We start from the raw sequence: 21,728 nt of genomic DNA, 5'->3' as shown, positions 1-21,728 counted from the left end.
CCGCCAGCTCGCCGCGCTTTTCGAGGGAGGAGATTTGGGCTCCCAAAGAGGACGCTAAACCGCCTTTCAGCCTCACGCGCTGACTTATTCGCCTCGCCAGCGCCGGGCAGGGTGGCCGCAGCCGCCTCCCGCTTGGCGCTCCCGCGGGAAGGAAGCGGCAGCGGCTGGGAGACAAAAAGAGGAGGCGGAGGAGCCGCGGCGGCGATGGGAGCGCCTGAGGAGCCGTGAAAGGAGGCGCCTTTTTGTTTGGCTTCTTCGCACCAGGCCCCGCTTTCCTTCGGTTTCCATGACAGTTATTAGGTAACCGAGAAATGGAATTGTCTCCCACAATGCTCTGGAGGAAGGGGGAGCGGCTCCGGTGACAAAGCGGCGGAGTTGTGACTTGCAGGAACTCGCCTCGGAGAGCCTTTCCAACTCCCCGTTTTAGTGTCTCGCTCGGCCGCCGCGCTCAGTTGAGGCTCGCCGGCGGGAGGTGGGATTTTACATCGGGGGTGGGTGGGGGAGAGAGAGCTCGGGCCTTTCCCTCTCTTGCCTCAACTGCTTCCTCAAGCCACGCAGTCGTACACGCGCGCGCCCGCCCGCCCGCCGGCGCGCACTTTTCGAGCCATGTAGCGGCCCGCGGATATGCGCGGCAGTTCTCCAGGTGGGCTACTCGGAGGGGGCGCCGCTCGAAGGCGTCCAATCAGGCGGTGGCAACCTGCAGCCCTGTCAAAATGCCTCTCCAACAGATCTCGGTAGTCCCGGCGCGGGAGACGGCCAGCAATGGGAGAAGTTCGATGGGCAGAAACAAAGAGAAGAGCAAGGGAGTCGAGGTAAGAGGAGGGAGGCTCGGCTGGGCTGGGCGGAACAGCGGGGGGAGCGAGGTTGGGGGTAGCACGCTCCCTCCCCCGGAAAAAGGGGTGGCAGTCCCGATTTGCTCAGCGGGAGGAATTCGGGGGGAGAACAGCTGCACGCGTGGTTGCCGCATGCAGAAATGCAGTCTTTGGCGAATGCCTTAAATGCCAAGACGAGTCCCTGTATTACGAGGAGAATCAAACCCGTGCAAATCTCCGGGGACGGCGCTCAAAGGGGATATGCACATCTTCTGTGCTGTTTGTGGCTCACCTACTGTAGCCTGGGTGGGTGTTTATGGAGGGAGGTATACCGGCCACTGACTTTGACAGACAATGGGCATTGCTGCTTCTGTACTTGGAGATAGCGTGTTAGAAGAGGACAGCTAATTTTGTTCAGGGGTGATTGCAAAGAAGGGGACTAGCTTAAATTTAAAAAAATAGAATAATAGTAGTGCTCCATTAAATGTGGATACGTAATCTGCCTGAAACGTGGCCACACTCTGTATTGCTTAGTTTCTATTTCCATGTGAAATTCATTTACTTGTTTTGTTCTCATCCCATTGTCTTTCAGAGGAAGGAACAATGTTATTCAAAAGAAACTATTCTGTTACTATTGAATAGGAATTTGTAGGCTCCTCTGTGTGTATGCCTATGTAATTCACACAAATAATATAAATGTCGACATCATTGTTCTTAAGCCCTCAAAAGTGTTTTGTAGCAGAAAACCTGGCTTGCCTCAGAAAGGTAAAATTTATGCAGATGACTTTTTGTTTAAAGGCTTTTTGGGTGGTGTGTAGGAAATTAACCCTTTGAGCGCTGAAGCCACTTGGCTTCTTTAAAAAGATTGCTTAGTTAATGTGCCTAATTAACATTTAACACACAAATTTTGAGTTGTGGATAATTTGTGTCTTGGGAGAAAACAAACAGAAATTTTTAAAGGTATACATACCTAAGGAAAATTTACTGTGTTTTCCCAAAGCACAATACTGTTTTCCAATAACTCCTCCTCCATAGTTTTTACATGACCTCCTTTTTCAGTTATCAACTGTTCATGTGCCTGCAATTTGTTTATAGTAGTGTGCAATATCAGTAGATTTGTTAGCACTTGGCAAAGTCCCTCCTTCAGCCTTGCAATAGGAATTTAGTGATTATTGCCTCCTTATTTTCAGCTTATGAACATGCTCAGATGTTATCCTCAAATGTATTTTCCTCATGTGGTTTACCAGTGTCAAACACAGTACTGAAGACTGTAAAGTATCAGTTTAAAGTAAAGCCTCAACAAAGAAAAGTCTGAAGTGAATTCAAGTGAAACAAAAGAATTAATTAATTTATTTTATTTATATCATATTTGTATTCTGCCCTCTCTGCAAGTGGACTCAGGGCGGGTAACAACCTTAAAATCATTTAAAAACGTTCCATATTAAAACATCATATAAAAATAGCAGCACTTTTCAAAGAAGGAAGTTGTGCATATGAAAATGGATATTATGTTTGAAGAGTGGTAAGACTCTATAATTCTCACTTTATGAAAGCTATACTTTACACAGGTATCTATAAAAATGCATTAGGATGAGGGAGCCATTTATCAACAGCTCATTACGTAAAATAGGAAACCTTTTATGTATTTTTATTTTTGCATCTACTCTGTCTTGGGAGGTTTTGTCACATGGAGTGCTGAGACAGATTTAATTTGAGAAGCCTGAATTGCATGTTCATTGTGTTATATTTCAGGACTTTGTGACAGGCTAAAGGTAGCAGCACCCAAGATGGTTCAGAAACAGTATTTCAATGTAAACCTTTTTTTAAAAAAAGAAAGGTTAATTAGTTTTCCCTACAGAAATGAGCTATTTTAATCAAAAAATTAATTTAAAAATGTATGGCAAGCTTGCCCTTTGGTGCATAGAATTTTGCTTATTCATTTGTGTACTTGGTTTTCTTCACTTGCAAGCTGCATCCCAGTGCAACACTATTAACAGATAATTTTGATCATCTAGTAGGACCATGCATGCTTTGTCTAGCTCTTCATGAATAGGTCTATAGTTCTGAGAAGATACTAGTCTATGAATGTGTGGCGTAGACTGGCACATACCCTAGTGAGTTGCTTCTGAAGGGTAAGTTGGGTAGGCCATACAGTTTTTTGTAACATCCAGTTATTTTATGCACTTAATAAATAGTTCTATATTTTGAGAGGGATCAAAGTTGTTTCTCTTTCTCCACTATCTCTTCACCTTGTAAAAATGGGGTTTTGTAAGTATCTCCGAGAAAAGTGTGGATTTAGGTTATTAACCGTACCATTCCCGAGCAGAGTTATAGCCTTCAAAGTCCATTGAAGACTACTGTAAGGATGGCACTGTTAGGGGTTATTTCCACTTTTATGTTTTCTAAACTGAGGGTCATTTTAACAGACATGAAGAGTAACACCATCTTTTGTCCTTTAGCTGTTTCTTCTGTGTACACTTATGGGTTGGTTACATCTTTAAGGTTAATTTTGTTTTCTGGAATGCTCAGAAATACTTGCTATTAGTATATCATCAGCGTGCCATACTTCTCTACTCTTTTTAATATGGGTTGGTGGTGATGGTGAGGTTGGGACATCAAGCCTCCTAAATTCATTGCAAAACTAGGAATGAGGGTAATTTCTTCTTGCTCCATGTCCTCCATTCTTTTATTTTGGACTACATCCAATTTAGACCTGAGCTTGTCCAACAGCATAGTTAAGGATAGACAGATCACAAGAATTTTATTTCCGCTTTGAGAGTGATGTCATAGTCACTGATACTGTTCATATTTTTAGTTTGCTCTGTGTTAAAGGGAAGAGAATTACAGTGTTCCTGTTCTGACTAGTGAAAGTAAGATACTTCATTGGGTAAATTATTCTACAAGCTCACTGTTTTTTAGACTGTCTACCTCCAGGGAATTCATTCCAATATCAACTTATCTTTTGAGGAATCTGTGTGCATTGTAGACCATTCTGGGTAGTGCTGCACACATAAAATAAGACGCTGACCAGACCTATTAAGTCTCTGTCTTGCCCTGTGTGACCTAGATCTTCCTGAAGGCTGCATAATACTGGGAAATATTGGGAAGGGCAGACAGGCTGTCTTTCAGGAAAGCTTGTTTGCCCTATCTGGTTTGGACACTAAGGAACACAATACAGTGATTCTGAAACTCTGGGAGAGGCCCAATTTTGGGTCATATCCCTCTTGTAGGTTGAATGCAAGACCAGGAGGGAGGAGTGTGGCACAGGATGAGCTAAGTGCAGAAGGGCTGGGGAGGCTTTATGACACATTTGGGTTCACCAGTGCATAATGGCTACGTAATATGCCTTACTGCTTAGTAATGCTGCATACTTATATATGCTAAAATGAAAAAAAATTGTTTGAGTCAACCAATGTAGATACTTGTGTTTTATGTTGTGGAGTGGGAAAGTAGGGAGGACTTACTTTAAATGAGGGTCCTGAAAAGTGAAATAAGCTTAGAAGTGGGTCCCACTTCAAAAGGTTTGAGAACTGTCTTAATTTTTATTTTATTTATTTTATTATATCTTGCTTTTCTCCCCAATGGGGAACCAAAGCCGCTTACATCATTCTCCTCTCCTCCATTTTTTCCTCACACCAACCTTGTGAGAAGAGTTGGGCTGAGAGTATATGACTGGCCCAAGGTCACCTGGCAAACTTCCATGGCACAGTGGAGAATCAAATTTAGGTTGCCCAGATCCTAGTCCACCATTCTAGCTATTACACCACACTGGCTTTCTCTTTAATAAGCTTTCAGGGTACTCAAGAACACAGTCTGAAAGCTTCTGGTTTAACTTCCATATAAACAAGATTTGCATCGTTTGAAGCTGCCTTAGACTGAGTCAGACTGCCTATCAAGATTGGTCTTATCTACGTTGTCCGTAGAAATTTCACATCACCTTCTATTTGATCTTTTAAACTGGAGACGTGGGGGACTGAATCTGGGATGTTTCACGCGCAAATCGGGTGCCCTGCCACTGAGCCATGGTGCCTCCTAACATTTCACTTGTTAAGATAGATAATTATATAGTTCAGCTTTTTAGGATGTCCACAAGATACTAGCCCATGGAATAATTATTAGTTTTGTGACTTAAAAACCCCATCAAACTTTGAGTAGATTATTTTTACCACTGCCATTATAGCTTAGAAAATTATAGTCTTTGCATGTCTGAACAGAAGTTGAGGATGAAAGAAAACATCTGTAACAAATATGTGGAAGCATTTGGCAATGTGAATAAGCCCTTGTCTTGTTCAGTTCTTGTACATGAGGAATAATTAGGTAGCTGTAATGTTTCATACTAGCAACGGCTTTAATGATAGCTAGCTGAACATAATATTTTGTCGTAAAGTTTATGTCTAGTAGATAAAAGTCTGAACTGTGAGAAGTATATAGTTTGAATCTGGTCTCTACCATGAGCTAGCTACATCGTTACTAAACAAGCTATTCCCTATCAGCCTCCCAGCTATATTGTCAAGGGTTTCAGCAAGGTAATACGTAGTGCTCTGTAATGCTAAGTATTATTATTTGTAATGGGCACATTTCACTAGGGTATGCTTACATTGTTAAAATACTTTATGCCAGATTTACCACCCGAGTCCAGACTCACTGTTGAATTTGGACTGTTTTCATTATATGTTATTTTTCCGTGTCTAGTAGAAGTGGATTTGGAGGTGTGTGTCAATTATACCCCTAGTGGAAAACTTTGGTTACTGGTCGATTTAGATGCATGTTGTTTACAGGGCAATTAAGCCTGTCATAGTGTTAGGCTTCAGTGTTATTTGAAGAATAAAACCTATTTAGTATTTCAATCCCCCCAGTTTGCTAGTTACTGACATGTAGCTAGTGAACACTTGGGACTATGAGTTAAGTTTCAAGTCTTTCAAACTGAATTGGCCATGAGAGGTGTTAACAGACCGCCAGTGTTTTGGAGTATGCCCCATCTCATACAATGACATGTGCAGATAGAACTATATGCATTTTGCAAGCTCTGTGGAAAATGCCTACTTTAGTTGCTTTCTGTTGCTTTGCCCTTGCATTCCAGCCCAGGGCCAGCTCCTTCCTAAGCTGAGTCCACTGGTGTGTTCCTAAGAGTTAAATGCTCTTTTGCAATCTTGTGGGATGGGCTTGTTTGCAGTCACCTGCTCTTCCCCTGGGTGCAGGGAAAGCATCTTTCTTCTGGCTTATTGAGTGAAAGGGAGAGGCCAGTTTTCTCAAAAGGTTTAGAATATAGAGTATAATGACCACAATAGCCTTCATATTTTTTTCTGTAAAAGGAGCATTGATGCTTAATTTATGTTAAACTGAAGTAATAATCATTGCTATCAAATTAATTTTCCTCCAAATGTGACTTAATTGGAGTATGTTACGCCCCAGTAGCCAATTAATTCCATAATTTTTAAAAAATCAGACGAGTGTTAGAGTACAGAAATAAACAGCTTTGTTCTAAACATTTTTATGAGTGAACCACGAAACATTTGCACAAAAGCAGTTATCCTATGCCTTGTTGTTGCGTCCTACAATTCCTTTAAATGTAGCATATTGCTTCCATGGAGTTTTATGAACTATTGTTTCAATTTAATGTTAGGCTGCAGCGCTTTCTTGCCGATTTGCTTGCTTGAAATGGCAGAAGTTGTAGAGTACCCACAGATTTCTTCCTGGCCAACGTGGTGATGATCACTTGAACAAGAATACTGGGTTGGATCCAACCAGCTTTTCTGCTGACAAAAAATAAGGGATCCCCTGTGATCTGGATATCATGGGACCTGCTTGGACAAAAGTAATGTGAGATGGAGGAATTGGGGAACTGGGCAAGATTGAAAGAAAAAGCTGTCCGAATCCAACCCATTGATTGTAAATTTGCTACTGTTACTTGGTAAAAGTTCAAATGTCTTACCAGTTTCTAGTTAGCCTTCCCCCTCAAAATTGAAGTTTTCTTCTCTCGAATCTGGGGAGTCATTTTTAAATGTATGTGGGAAGTTTTACAACAACCCCACTTTTGAACTCAGTAACATGAAATGGGGTTTAGCAACGCTACTGCATTTGGAAACCAGAACTTGGAATCAAGACAAAGCCTAACATAAGGTTGTACTTCATACCGAAGCAGAAGGTAAAGGGAATATTAAACAAAGTATAAATAAGAGCACTAAGGGAGCCCAGCTGGTATTCAAAACAAAATGGCTTGGGTGCCTACTTAGCTATACTCATGTCTGCATTATTTTATATGCATGGGGGTTCTCACTGTGCGTGCCATGAAGTCACAAACCTACAATAACGAAAAATGATAGTCTGCAATCTTATGCATGTATACCTAAGAACATGGCTTATTAAACTCAGTGGGAAGTTAATATTGAATTATTACATAACTTAAACCCAACAAAATGCTCAATGTATTGCAAAATAAAGTTGTCAGATGGACAAATGGAAGCTGTGTACAGGTTTGTTGAAAACAAGCTATGTATTTCACTGGGTGGGCAGCATCAGGCAAGTCACTGCCTGTCAGCCTAATCAAACTGATTGTACTGTCGTGTATAACTGGTATACACAGCATGAGTTCCTTGGAGAAGGTGTGACGCACAAAAATGTAAATGGTGTTTTATTGGAGAAGCAGTTGGAAGTGTCTGGTCCCCAACTAAATATACTAAACACATGTTTCTGTATTGAGAACCTTGGTTTTTCAAGTTAGAAGTATGAAAACACTGGTGCTTGCTATCTCTACATTTTTATTGTAGCCTAACACTTTTCTCATTCTTTGTGATATCATTGATTTTTTTGGAGTTGCCAGCTTTATGCACACAAATATTTGTTGCAACATTAATAACTTCAGCACATTGGACAGCAATCAAGTTTTACTGTAAATGTTTATTGACATTTGTCTTTAATATTTAAAATTTCTGAATGGAATTCACATTTTCTTCTCCTTTTATGAAAACAAGGGAACCTGAATGAAAAGCTGTTTTGATGGAGATAATTTGCTACTTCATAATGTTAATAACAATAATTTGCATAGAGTAATTCATGGAAATGGCTTTATAACAAGTAGAATTTGAAGAGAGGTTTGGGGACAAGGAAGGGCAGGAAGCAGTTAGCTGCCTTGTTCCATGTCAAGTGGAACTCACCCAGCCCTGTCTAATAATTTTGACAAGGGTTGTCAATGCTATGTAGCTTCTTAGATTTCTGAAGGATTCTCCCTTTCATGTTTGTTTGTTTATTTATTTACCCTGCCTTTCTCCCCAATGGGACCTAGAGCAGCTTACGTCATTTTCTTCTTCTCCATTTTATCCTCACAACATCCTGTGAGGTAGATTAGGCTGAGTGTGTGTACCTGACCCAAGGTCACCTAGCAAGCGTCCATGTGTGTATCCCTGGCCCAAAGTTACCCAGGAAAATTCCATGGCAGAATTGGTATTTGGATCTGGACTCCGATCCTAGTCTATACCACATTGGCTGTCTCATGGAGGGGTCGCAAAGGCTTTGGATAATTTAAATGGAGTTGGTGGTCAGGCTGTCCACTGATCAGGTTATATTGTTTCTCTAAGGTGCTAGGGCTGCCAGCGCCTTTCTCTTCCTCCAAGCTTCTTTGTTCTAGATAACCTAGAATCACCAGCTCCATGCTTCTGCTTTCTGACGTGTCAGATGTCATGCCTTCACAGTGCATCGATGAATTTGATCTCAGGCTTCCAGTAATAGTATAAGAATGATCTTTATCCATTTTCCCCTGAAAAAACAGAGCCAAAGTCTGTGGTACAGCAGCCATTGGTTGGATGCATGGCCACAATGCTGTTTTAGCGACTGCAGCCATTCAAAAATTCCCATGCGGGTCATAGAATCATAGAGTTGGAAGGAGCCTCACAGACCATCTAGTGCAGCCTGCTGCCCAATGCAGGAACAGCCTAAAGCATCCCTGACAAGAATATGTCCAGCCACTCCTTGAAGACTGCCAGTGAGGGGGAACCCATCGCATCCTTTGGCAGCTAATTCCACTGTTGAATTACTCTTAATGTAAAGAATTTTTTCCTAGAATCCAGCTTTTACCTTCTCTCCTGTAGTTTAACCCATTGATTAGAGTCTTATCCTCTGTTGCCAACAGGAACAGCTCCCTTCCCTTTTCTAAGTGACAGCTCTTTAAATACTTAAAGAGAGCAATCATGGCTCCCATCGACCTCATCTTTTCCAAGATGAACATTCCCAGGTCCCTCAGTCTGTCCTCATGGGTCTTGATCTCCAGGCTCTTGATCATCCTGGTTACTTTCCTCTGCACCTGTTCTGATTTGTCCACATTCTTTTTGAAGCGAGGCTTCCAGAACTGCACACAATACTCCAGGTGGGACCTGACCAACATGGTATATAGTGGGACAATGACATCCTGTGATTTGGATGTTATGCCTTTGTTGATTCATCTTTTTTGCTGCTGCATCACACTGACTGCTCATATTTAGCTTCCCATCTACCTGTATGCCAAGAAGTATATCCCTCATCCAGTATGCATGCTTTGCATTTTTGTTACCCAGTTGGAGAACCTGGTGCTTACCCATGTTAATTTGCACCTTATTCAAATCTGCTCTCTTTCCCAGGGTGTTCAGATGTCATCTGATGTTTATTAGGCCAGCAGCACAATGACACCATGCAATCTTTTTCCCCACCCCATGCCTTTTAAAGTGCTGGAACAGTCCCCATGCATGTTTTAGCACTTGAAAAGGTATGGGAGGTGGGAACACGCACAAGATCACATGGTGTGCTGCAGGCCCAGTCAGGATCATGCCCTTGTGACAACTTTTAAATGGCTAAACTCTTCTCTAAAATGGCATTGGTGGCCATGGGTTTGATCCATGGCCACCATAATTTGTTGTTTGGCCCAAAGATGTGAAATGGCTGAGAGCTGTTTCAAAGTGCTATAGTGGCAACTTAGAAAGTTTACTCAGTCTGGGACTTGGCTGGGTGAAGACCTTTTTATTTCCCCAGACCTTTAGATGATTGACTTCTACTTCTGTGCTGTTTTCTGTTTCTCATTATTATCTTATTTCTTCTAGATTTGTGTTGCTACTAGTTGTTTATGTTTGTATTTTAAGGTTTTATGAACTATAATATGCTTTTGGCATATTAAAATGGAGAGGCAAAGTATAACTAAATACTTTATTTGTTAAAGTCTTTATAATTACAATTTAAAACATACAAAAGAAAGTCCCCAATAAACCTCCTTTTACCCCTATTTATGTCCCTCATTATCTTGTTAGACTTAATGCTGTAGTCCTCGTCTTCTTCATCCCTCTCTCCCAGCATTTTTCAGTCTCTAATACCCCATGCCTAAACAATAAAATTGCTTGAGAACTAATACGAAAGGGCCTGATGCATTTACAGGTCCAGGTAAAGCTGTAACTGAAGTACAGCCTTTTTGTGGCTCCCTGAGTATCCTGCAGTACCATAGTAGTTTCAGGGAATGCCAGTGGGCCAAAGTTTCTGCACTTCAAATACTGGTTTCAGGACATAATGTTTGTGATATTAACTTTTTTTAAAAAAATGTGCATACATGCGAGATGCTTCTGTTCTTATTTTCTGTCGGAGGAGAAGCCTTGCAGCACAGCAGTGTTGCAGCTTCAGTGGTAGCATGTACTAGATCAGTATTCCTTTATTAGGAATACACACAATATTAGGAATGCACACACAAGAATACATCAGTATTTCTTTATTAGGAACACACACAAGATCTCACAATAAGTAGCAAGTACACACAAGAGCATCCTGACCAATTGTTTTAATGTCCTTGCATCAATCTGCCCATGGCTTGTGCTTGGATTCTTGGCAGATGTTCACCTTTATCACTTCTCTTTCTGTTAAGTGTTGAAAAATATTTGACTGCTGTTCTTATTTGTTAGTCGAGCTCTCCAAAATACATTAACTTAAAGATTTCACTTTCTTTAGACTCCTGTTTGGTTCCATACTGAGCCAGATTTGCCTCTGAAGGCTTAAGTTGCACCTTGAATTAGGAACTATTGACATGTTATATTCCCATTGTTTAAATTTGTTTACCCCTAATGTGTTAACTGTGACCTGAATCACTTAATATGTTTGGATATGAAAGAAAAACAGGTGTAAGACTGTAATGAGCCATGGTTTTTAAGAAACCTGGTTCTCAAGCAAAAATGTACTGGGAAATCCATTGTTTCTGTGGCATTCCCATCATTTTTATAAATGTGCAATCAGCAATTGGTACCAGCAGGTTCTGCATATCACATCCAAATGTTCTGTGTGGGAAGTGCCTGTTTCTGTCTCAAGATAAAACAGTTATACACCCACCTAAAATAACAAAACAATAAATCATAAAACCATCAAAGAATGACAATCCAAATAGCCATCAATAACAAATATAAAATATGAAGGTGAGGAGTTTGAGAAACTTTATTTTACTTGGCAACACTGAAGAAAAATGTAATATTTTGCCCAGGAAAATCAGAAGGAAAACCCCATGAGGATAGATTCAAAAAAGTAAGAATTCTCCTGGCAGAATCTTGATGGGGGAAAAAAACTTACTCTATTATGTGACAGGGATTTTGTGACTGATAACATCACAATGCCATTTCCCCCAGATCTCTAAGTGGAACTGATTTTATAATAGCTTTATATAGGTATTGATAATAGGAAAAATTGATGTAAATATAATTTTTGGAATGATTTTAAGTAGAGATTAGAACTTGTGTTTGTTTTATGTGCAAACCAATGATTGGAAGAAAGTTGAACGATTCTTGATTAGTACAGTATTGATAGTTTATTGTTTACTTTTGGCTATATTCGTTGTGTTAATTTGTATTTTTTGTTTTTATTGGGTTTGAACATCAAATTAGTGCAATTTAATGGAAAGGTAGGGTAGAAATTTTAAAAATAAAGAGCTTAAAGTATATACTATTTTTCACTTGACTGCATGGAATAGATGAATAGCATCTCTAAATGTCACATCATTATATTTTCCTCCTTCTGATTATGTATTTTAATAGCTTCACAATTACCACATACAAGAGCCTTTACCACATACAAGAAGAGGAGCTTAAAAATAACCTTTGCCATTTCAGATTTAGAATGGAGGATCATGGGGAAAATGAACTAATTTACAATTATTTAAAAACTAGGTACTAATAAAATAGTTGGCTGCATGTTGCTGGTTTTAGTGTGGCAAATATTTCAATCATAATGGATCATTTACACTGAATTAAGAGCTCAGTGGAGGTGACCGTATACTCATAAATGGCATCAAAGAATAAGGGAAGAATCACTACAGACTCAGAGTAATATAGGTTACTTGTATGTGAGAGCTGGAACAGGTAGCTTAACATTTATTTATTTGAGCTTCTTGAACTCAGTGGGGACTGCAAAATGTATCTCTCCCTGAGGGTCCATTTAAAGAAAAAGTCACAGGTGTTTGTAAAGACTTTGAAGTTCTCAAATAGAAGTGCAAAACGTTGTTATAAGGTGAAATATCTTTGTTAGTTTAAGGTGAGAATGAGTCTGTACAGAAAAGGCAAGGTCCCTGTAAAAAGAGGAAAGTTCTCTCTCAGAAAAGCTTGATACTGCACAGAGGAAGACAATGGTCCTTGTTTGAATAGACATTTGTTATATAGGTTCATTTTTAGCAAGTAGTTTTATTTAGCTTCACCCTGAGAAGGATCATAAAAGGAAAGTTAAAGTAGGTTTCAAAAAAGTATTTTATCATAACCTCTAGAATATATAGCAAGATAAGAACTTAAGTAATCAAAATATTATTTCCAGTTCATTGCTAAATACATAAGCAACTTTCGGTATGGCCTTAAGGCTTCATCATACATTGTTTTGTATTCAAGGACACTGCAGAAATGCACCTAAATAGCCACATGTGCAAACTCTGGCATGTATAGCCACAATTTTAACATAGTTGTGCTTCCTACTGTGTATGAACACTTACTGTCTTCTCTAAAGTATCCCTTAGCATACATCCCTGGAGATTCTTGCACCTTGGAAAGTTCATTACTTTTACAGTGTTTCAGTCTCATGAAGAGAGATATATAAATGAGATATATGCTATGTGGAATACTGTTTACCTGTAGCAATGGGGTGGACTGTAAAAGCAATTTAGACTGCATCCACAATGCATATTTATACATACTCTGCAAAAAATAAATCCTTTTCATTTTATGTTTCCATTGGCTTAAAGTTAAAAACAAGACAGATAATTATGCTAAAGATGTTCGTTAGCCGCAGTGGCATAACATTATGCGCAGCACACAAGCTGAGACCTTCCAAATTATAGCTCCCTCATAAAATGTAAGAGTCACAGTGTGTATTTATATATTAAGAGTTCTGTCACTGCTGTATGATTTGCTATTAACGACTTAAATATATCATTAATCATAATGCTTTGGATGTTGTCACTGTTTATAGTTTAAGCATATAGATGTCGTCTTGTGAAATGCTGTAAACAGTCCCTTCAACATGTATTCTAAACGATGTGTTTTATACTAAATCCTACAACATAATCCCTTCCACAGATGGTCTTAGCAGTGAATATTCTCAGTGATATCACAGTGGTAACTAGGAATCAGTCTGTCAATCAATCAATCAATCAATTTAATACAGTCAAAGACCAAACAAGTAATGACATACAATCTAATTATTAGTCAAGGTAAATCATATTGTTTACAAATCAATCCATCTGGTAAGCACTGAATTTTCAGAATCCAAATATTTAAAACTTTAAAATTAATAAAATATTTAAATATTTTCCCCTATAAAATACTTCCAGAGCCGTATGGCCTGCACAGCAAATTTTGCCGCCTTTAAGGTGGTTTCTTGATCCCTGTTGGCTAAAAACTTACCTAGATAAAATCTATTATTTCTTCCTGGGAACTGATTGCAAATCGGAGTTATATAGGTCGCTCTAATATTTGGTAAAGTTTACACTCAAGAAGAACATGTCTCCTCGTTTCTGTCTTCCCAGCCTCACATACGTGCACTCTTTCCTAGTATGTTTGCTTTGTATATTTACCCTCTGTGACTGCTGATGGCAACATAACCATTCTAAGAATGGTAACTGCTCTCCTGTAGTCAGCTTTGTCCACATTTTGTAAATATGGCATCATTGTCACTTTAAGTTTTCTATTCCCAGAAGATAACCTTTAACCTGACTCAGGTCATGCTGTCTTTCAATGTCCAGGATTCTTTGTTTAAGAAAGGGTGTGATAGAGCCATGTTCCATATTCAGCAAAAACTGTTTAGAGAGACCATAATAACCCAATTTAAGCTCAGATTTTTAACTAGGAGTCACTAGAAGTAACAGGACCATCTGTTAGTCTCCTAGTAGTGATGTAGGGTAAGTTCAGATGGAATGCAACACCATAATTTGTAGTTTCATGAATAAGTTCAGGATTGTCATTAAGCAGACCATAGTCTGCAATTCTGGTTTGGAGGTCCACCGCAAACCACAATTTGGAGGACTAACCATGATTTTCTCTCAAGCAGAAAGGGAGGGTGGATGAGGGACAAGGCACTAACTTGAACCTGAGGTTTGCTCACATACCATGAAATTGTGATTTGTTGTTACAGCTCAACCCGTTCCCTAGAGATAATGGGTTTGCTGTAAAGCACAGTTAGTGGATGGAATGCAACACTCAGAGATGCTCTGCAAATGGATGATACTAGTGAAAGTTTACAAGGGAACTGTAGCAGGACTTGAAATAATGAGAAGTTAGTGCCTCTAGCAGAGTGTCCCATTGAGACAGGTATGTATGTAAGTGGCCAGGAGAAACCCTTGATTCTTACTGGCAAGATTGGCGTACGTATTGGCTAAGTACTCCCCTCCCACTGCATTTTTGTGGTTTCCTCGTATTTTCTGAGGCTGATAAGAAGGGGTGACTTGGCTTTGAACTGTGGCTTGTGTGGAGGGGATCTTGAAGGAAGGGTTTGGTTTGCCAAGACTCGGGCAGGTTTGGGACTCTGGCAGCTACATTTTTGTCTGCCAACATGATAATTGGGGCCTGGCTCAGAACAATTTCCTGTGTATTGTGTGTTGCATATGATGAAGCTTCCTTAGTGCAGCTCTTTTCCAGTAGTGGAAATATATTGTTGCACTAGCAGAAGATTAACTTTGGATGAAACTGCGTAGTTTTAAGATGGGGAAAGGAATATGGTAAAATTCATTAGAAGTTCATAAGCAGTCCAACTAAGAACACTCTGCTTATTGTCTCTTATGACTCTGATCTCTGTTAATTATGAAGGTGAATGTAACACCTTGAGGCTCTAAATCAGAGCTGTTCCACTTGTTTTTGTCTTGAATTGATTGAAATTTTTGCACACCTCATGCAAAGTTAAAGTTTTCATTTTTATTTACAAGAAAGTGATCAAATACTAATCTCGTGGCTCACTTAAGTTGCAGAGCTGACTGACAAGTCTTTATTATGTGAAAACATGCAAGACACTTTAATCTGTACAGTAAGTTTCTTATCGTTAATTAACAATTCAGCAACTGATTGGCAGATGCTGTTTTCACAGTCTTGATTGTGTTAATATGCTAAAGATGTAACAGTGTGCAAGAAAATGTAATGGTTTTTTTTCAGTAGAAAAAGAAATCCCTGCACTTATTTGTTAGTGTTGTGTTCTGGAAAGCGTAAATGTGTACTGTTACCATATAATGTTTAGGCTTACTTAAACAAGCTGGAATTTCATCAAGTCATGCACTTTCCGGCTTCTGCTCCAAATTATAGACTGCTGATGTAAGGGGGGCAAAAAGGCATGTGTAACTAAGCTAAAAAATTATCGGAAGAACAGGAGAGCTCAATGGTCTGAAAATATTGCCAAAACTTTTAGCTATGTCCTCTGTAGCCAGTTCCCCATGTAAAATTCCTGAACTTCTACTTCATGGGGTGTTGTAAAGATGAATGAAAAGGACTGTAAATTACTCTGCACATCATAAGTCATAAAAAGGTTTTATATCAACTATCTCCAGAATGGGAACTATCTTGTGGGATTCCGCAGGGTGCAATCTTATCTCCCTTGTTATTCAACCTCTACATAGGAGAACTCATTCACAGCTATGATGTCACCAATATGCAGATGACACCCAACTCTATATCTCAGTATCCAGGTCCCCACAGGATTCAGTAGAAATCTTAGAACGCTGCCTGACAGCCGTGGTGAGATGGCTGAAAAATAAAATGAAATTGAACCCAGACAAGACTGAAGTGATGCTTGTTGGGAAGGGAGAGATCTTGAAGGACATTGTACTCCCTACTTTTGATGGACTTGTATTTACTTACCCTATGGCATTGTTTATGGAAATGTCTTTAATACTAGATGGAAATATCTTTGATACTGATTGTACTAATCTTACTGTGTATGTAATCTTCCTTGAGTCTCAGTGAGAAAGGCGTACTATAAATGACATAAATTAATAAAAAATAAATAGTAATGTAAATAATTTAAGAAAAATATAGAATAATTTCTAAAAATGTGTGTGGAGAGTACCCTCAAGTCATAGCTGACTTATGGTGACCCTTGCTGGGGTTTTCATGGCAAGAGACTAACAAAGGTGATTTGCCTTTGCCTGTCTTTGCAGCCCTGGTCTTCACTGAAAGTCTCCCATCCAATGAGAGACCTCCAGCGTCTGTTCTGAGATATGATGAGATCAGGCTCACCTGAGCCATCCAGGTCAGGGTCTAAAAACATAGAATAAATTTAAAAATGGAATATAAAGATGTGCAAACCGAATCTCCAACACTGAAACAAGACTTCCTTTCAAAGGCTCAGTACAAAATATAATGTCCAAGATGTGACCTCTTTCATGCATAGGGCCTGTCACTATTTGAGAGAGACCCAGGGTTGCTAAGGAAGCTACTAATTCCTGGGCCAGACTTGACTTGAAACACTCAGCACGGATGGTGAAATCCTCCAGAACAATAAATCTAGGTTGTCTCCAATACTGTTTCTGCTAGCAGTTCTGCCAACTCAGAAAGGGTGCTTACTGGGGAGCTGGGCCATCTGTAAACAAGCAGAATACCCAATACCAGGGCTCATTTGGGTAGATCTGAAAAGAGGTCATGTGGGTTTTGGCCCCGCCCATATGATTCCTTTTCCTCCTGGCTGTCCTTGTCTTTAGCAGCAGGCAGCAGAGTGAGTGCAAACCAAGTGGGGCTGGGCTCCAAAGGAACGTAAGCTGCTTTGAATTCATTCTGCTCTGCTGCTTTATTTTCATTTGTGACTCGTGAGAGAGAGGGGGGAGAGAGAGAGAGAGAGAGAGAGAGAGAGAAAATGAGTGAATGAGTGCAAGCCAAGTCAGGCTGGGCTCCAAAGGAACATAAGCTGCTTTGAATTCATTCTGCTCTGCTGTTTTATTTTCATTTGTGACTTGTGAGAGAGAGGGGGGGAGAGAGAGAGAAAATGAGTGAGTGAGTGCAAGCCAAGTGGGGCTGGGCTCCAAAGGAGCATAAGCTGCTTGGAATTCATTCTGCTCTGCTGCTTTATTTTCATTTGTGACTTGTGAATTAGAGAGAGAGAGAAAATGAGTGAGTGAGTGCAAGCCAAGTGGGGCTGGACTCCAAAGGAGGGCAAGCTGCTTTGAATTCGATCTGCTGCTTTATTTTCATTTGTGACTTGTGAGAGAAAGTGCGTGCGTGCGTGAGTGCAAGCAAGGCTGGCTCTCCAGAGGAGGGTAAGCTGCTTTGAGTTCATTCTGCTTTAAGGAAATACCTGGAAATGGGCCTGAGGGGTGGATGTTGCCTTCTGACACACTTCCGGTGATGTCAGGGTGTGTGGCATATGCTAGTGAGATATGCTAATGAGTTATGCTAATGAGTTCCTGCAGTTCTTTTTCTAGGAAATGACCCCTGCCCAATACCCTCCTTCCTAGGCATCCAGGCATTGTGAGGGAAGCAGAGTGAGATGCCTTATAAGGCAGATCTGCCCCTTGGCAGTCTCATGAGAGTGTGCTGGTGAGCACCCTTGGCATCTCTCCATTGGTGAGGAATTGAAGTCTGTTGGGAGCAGCTGTGACTTCATGGCTGCCAGCTGTGAGGGCAATCTGCCTGATGGAATCTCTGGACAAGTCCTTCCCTCAGGCTCCATGGCATGGAGTGTTTGAAGCTTTAAGGGGGGAACCATGTGCCTGGCTGGCTGGGCCCAAGCCATGCCTCATGGATAGCTCATGCCCAGCACAGTGGGGCTCGCCCAGACAGGTTCAAGGAGGAGGTCCCAGAGTGACCACTGGCTTGACCTGTACCGCTAGTTAGGCACCCTTTGCCATGTTAACTGTTTGTTGTTGCTTTAATAAAGTGGCTCTTTAGAACCCAAGCCTTACGTCTGCCTCTTAATTCTGACTAGAGTGGCAAATGATGCTTGTTGGGAAGGGAGAGATCTTGAATGACATTGTACTTCTGACTTTCAATTGAGTTCATCTGACCCTTGCAGGCTCAGTTAAGAGCCTAGGGGTTATACTGGATCCAGCACTACTACTAGAAAAGAAAGTTAAGGCATCCACAAACAATACTGTGAGGCAGCCTGCTTTCCGGGCCGGGTCGGCGCAAGTCTGTCGTGGCCTGATGGTGGGACTGGCCAGCCGGCAGGTCCTGGAGAGGGCTGGCCCTGCAGGGCTGTGCCTGCGGCCCGTCAGCTGGTCAGGGCCCTGGCCCCCTTTGTGGTCTCAGAAGGGAGAGAGCCCTGATAGGGTTGCCTCACCGCTGTATTTAGCTCCTCCCTCCTCCTGGTGCTACTATCCTTACAGCTGGACTAACCACCTGGTGCTACTTCCTCCTTGTCTGGGGGCCTGTGAGGCCTTTTATCCCTCCCTCTAAAGGAAGGCCCTCCCCGCTCCCCATTGTCCCACCCCCATGGCTAGCCCAATCACCTGTGCCAGTGATGGCACTGGTACCCGGCCCCACCTACGCCCAGGTGTGGGCTTTGGAGCGGTCTCCTGGCCCCACCTCCCTTCCCGTGCCAGCCCGTGTCCCGTCTGCGGGCGTCTGCTGGCATCGGCTGGAGGGGCCACCTCTCGAGCCTATCCCTGTCGAGTGCTAGCCGTGGGTCCCGCCGCTGGCGATCTTCCCTTGGCATCTGCCACCCGGGGCCCGCCCTTCCTCTCTGTTCCGGTGGGCTGTAACTGCCCCGGAGGCCTTGCTCCTGCCCAGGCAGCCTCCCTGTGTGCTGGGCCCACTGGCGCCGGCGCCGGGATGTTCGTGGCCTTTCTTCTATCCTTCTGTGCTGCCTCCTGCCCCGCAGGTCTTCTCCCTTGGTGGCCGTGGGCATTCAGTCGATGGCTTCGTTGCCCCTGCTGCAGGGCCTGGAGCGACGGGCGTCCTGGCCTCCCGGCCCACAGGCAGCCCGCGGGCGCCCCGCCTCCCAGGTGAGCAGGAGCGCCGTGGCCTTCTTCTCGGGGTGCTGGGGATGGCTCGCAGGGCGAGGCGGGGACGTCTCGGATGGTGGGGTAGCCGGCCCCCAGACAAATACTGTATGCAACGTCACTCTGACCTGGAAGATGACTTCCTACCTTGACCTCCTACCTTGACATAACCAATCTAGCCACCTAGATCTGTGCTATGGTAACATCAAAACTTGACTATTGTAATGCACTGTACATAGGTCTCTAATCTAAGTTAACTAGGGGACTCCAGTTGGTGCAAAACGCTGTGGCTCAGCTGTTATCAGGAGTGAGCAGGAACATGAATATCACTCCCATCTTGGAGTCACTCCATTGGCTATCATGCTCAGTTCAAGGTATTGGCTGTCACATACAAACCTCTTCATGACCAGCATACCTACGAGACCGACTCCCTCTCTATGTTCCTCCATAGCAGCTTTGCTCATCCGAACAGGGTCTCCTGCAGGTACCAATCTGCACATGAGTGAAATAAACAGCAGTTTGTACGCGTCGTTCACTGTTGTGGCCCTGCCCTTTGGAACAGCCTGCCTGAGGAGGTCAGGAGAACCCCCACTCTCCTGGCGTTTTGCAAATGATGTAAAACTGAATTATTCAAAAGGACTTTTTACTCAGATAGAAGGGCTGTATAGCAGGGAAGGGGTCCTAAAGAAATGCTTCACTAATGAATTAGGGACCATAGACTTCACAACTATGTTGCCTTATGTACTACCTGTTGCCTTAAGTATGACTCTACTTGGAAGTTCTTTATTGTCCAATGTCCTGGAATTGTTTATACACTGTTTCAATATTTCTTCAATTCTATATTGGATTTTTGCTAATGTTATGTCTTTGTAAACTTGCATTTATTTACCCTATGGCATTGAAATATCCTTGAAATGGACTGTACTAATCTCACACTATATAATCAAACTTGAGTCTCAGTGAGAAAGGCGGACTATAAATGACAAATATATAAATAAGTTACTTTGCATACTGCATTTCTTTGCATCATCTGTGTAACTCTTTCAAGCCTCCCCCTTATTTGGCAGCCTGTGGGTTGAATCCTAGGGCAGGGTTGCCAGGTCCCCTTATCCTCCTAGAGGGATTTAACTTTTTGATATCTTTGCACATGCATAAAGCATGCGGGTGCTCGTGGCACAATGATATCACTTCCAGGAGTGATGTTATCATGCAGGGCTCAGGATTTGGAGTGTTTCTGGGCTTTGTGCCAGGTTGATTGGGCTCCCAATCGGGCCGAATTGGCTGGCATGAAGCCCAGGAGCACTCCTGGGGCCTGTGCACTGACATCACTTATGGGAGTGATGTCGTCACACTGTGTCGAGAACTTGCCCCAGGAGGCCTGTTCCCCCCCTTTTTTTCTTCATGGGTCAGGCAATTGGTACAAGGGGGAACAGGCTGGGAGTGGGGTTTTCCCTGCCCCCACTGGTGGAACTGCAATCCTGTCCTATGGATTTTTCCACTAACTTTTTTTTTCTTGTGCAAACTTTCTTGTGCCACAGGAGAACAGTACCATTGTATAAATGTTCCACTGGATCTAATCTGTAGTCAGGGATTGCACCTTAGGCTTCCAGTATGCTAAACCTGTGCTATGTGCCCGGATGGGGCCACTTTCACACTGAGCAATATGACTGGGAGCCCTCCAGTGCAGGTGATTTGGCTCTGAGTGATTGCAAAGGCTTCAATATAGATCTTTCTAGTGTCTGGTCTTATGGTGATGCGGCTGCTTTATGGAGTGAAAAATCAGATTCTGAATGGTCCTGCTGCCTCCGTTTGTATCTGAAGTTACTTTTTGTTAAGGTAGATGAGGGCCACATTTATGTTGGTGCAACCCAGTGTCCAGATTTCCTCTACATTGAAATATCATACAAAGTTATCAAGACAATTCACGTTGCCACTTGCTAGTCTAACTACTCTGTGGAGGTGCCATGCTCTCTCTGGCTGCCTAGGGATGGGTAGTGGAATGGATGTTGTTGTTGTTCATTGGTATGAATCCATAGTTGGATATTTATAGGAAGCCAAAACATAACAAGATTCATGATTCAAGTTTTGCTGCTTGAAAGCATTTCAATTTTAAGTAGACTACAGAGAATATAAATCCCCATGAATTAATGGCAGAAGCATTTATGATCACTCAAAGGAAGGCCACACTTGTTTTACGTAAGCATTTGGCTTCCTATAAACATCCAGCTATGGAAGAGTGCTCTGCAAAAGCTAGAGCATGTTTTTATACCTGTAAAACAAGAATTTGATACTACATGGAAAATGGATGGCCCCAATACACCAGGCAGCTATTATACTAGAACTAACACTACCATATTCTACAGCATAATAGCTCATAGCAACACAACAGATACTCCCACAGTAACCCTGGAAATTCTGACACTATCTAAAAGGCTGTACACCAGTAATCTCAAAATTGAAAATCTAAAACTGCTGCCTCTTGAAGTAGAAATCAACTGACTAATTTATAAGAATAGTGATGCCATAAAGTT

The 21,728-nt window shown here is 41.9% G+C and overlaps 1 protein-coding gene across 2 annotated transcripts in view; it reads left to right on the top strand.

Annotated features, from left to right (window-relative positions):
- The first annotated feature begins 731 nt into the window (after positions 1–731).
- The window catches only part of MARCHF1 (membrane associated ring-CH-type finger 1), a 201,956-nt gene continuing 180,959 nt past the window's right edge, over positions 732–21,728 (top strand). For both annotated transcript variants that reach the window (XM_054990186.1, XM_054990187.1), the window contains exon 1: positions 732–812. The gene's annotated coding sequence lies outside the window, so the exon portion shown is untranslated. The remainder of the gene's footprint in view (positions 813–21,728) is intronic.

Source organism: Eublepharis macularius, chromosome 10, assembly GCF_028583425.1.
Source record: "Eublepharis macularius isolate TG4126 chromosome 10, MPM_Emac_v1.0, whole genome shotgun sequence".
NCBI classification, from domain to species: domain Eukaryota; kingdom Metazoa; phylum Chordata; class Lepidosauria; order Squamata; family Eublepharidae; genus Eublepharis; species Eublepharis macularius.
This window is presented reverse-complemented; position numbering and strand designations above follow the sequence as displayed.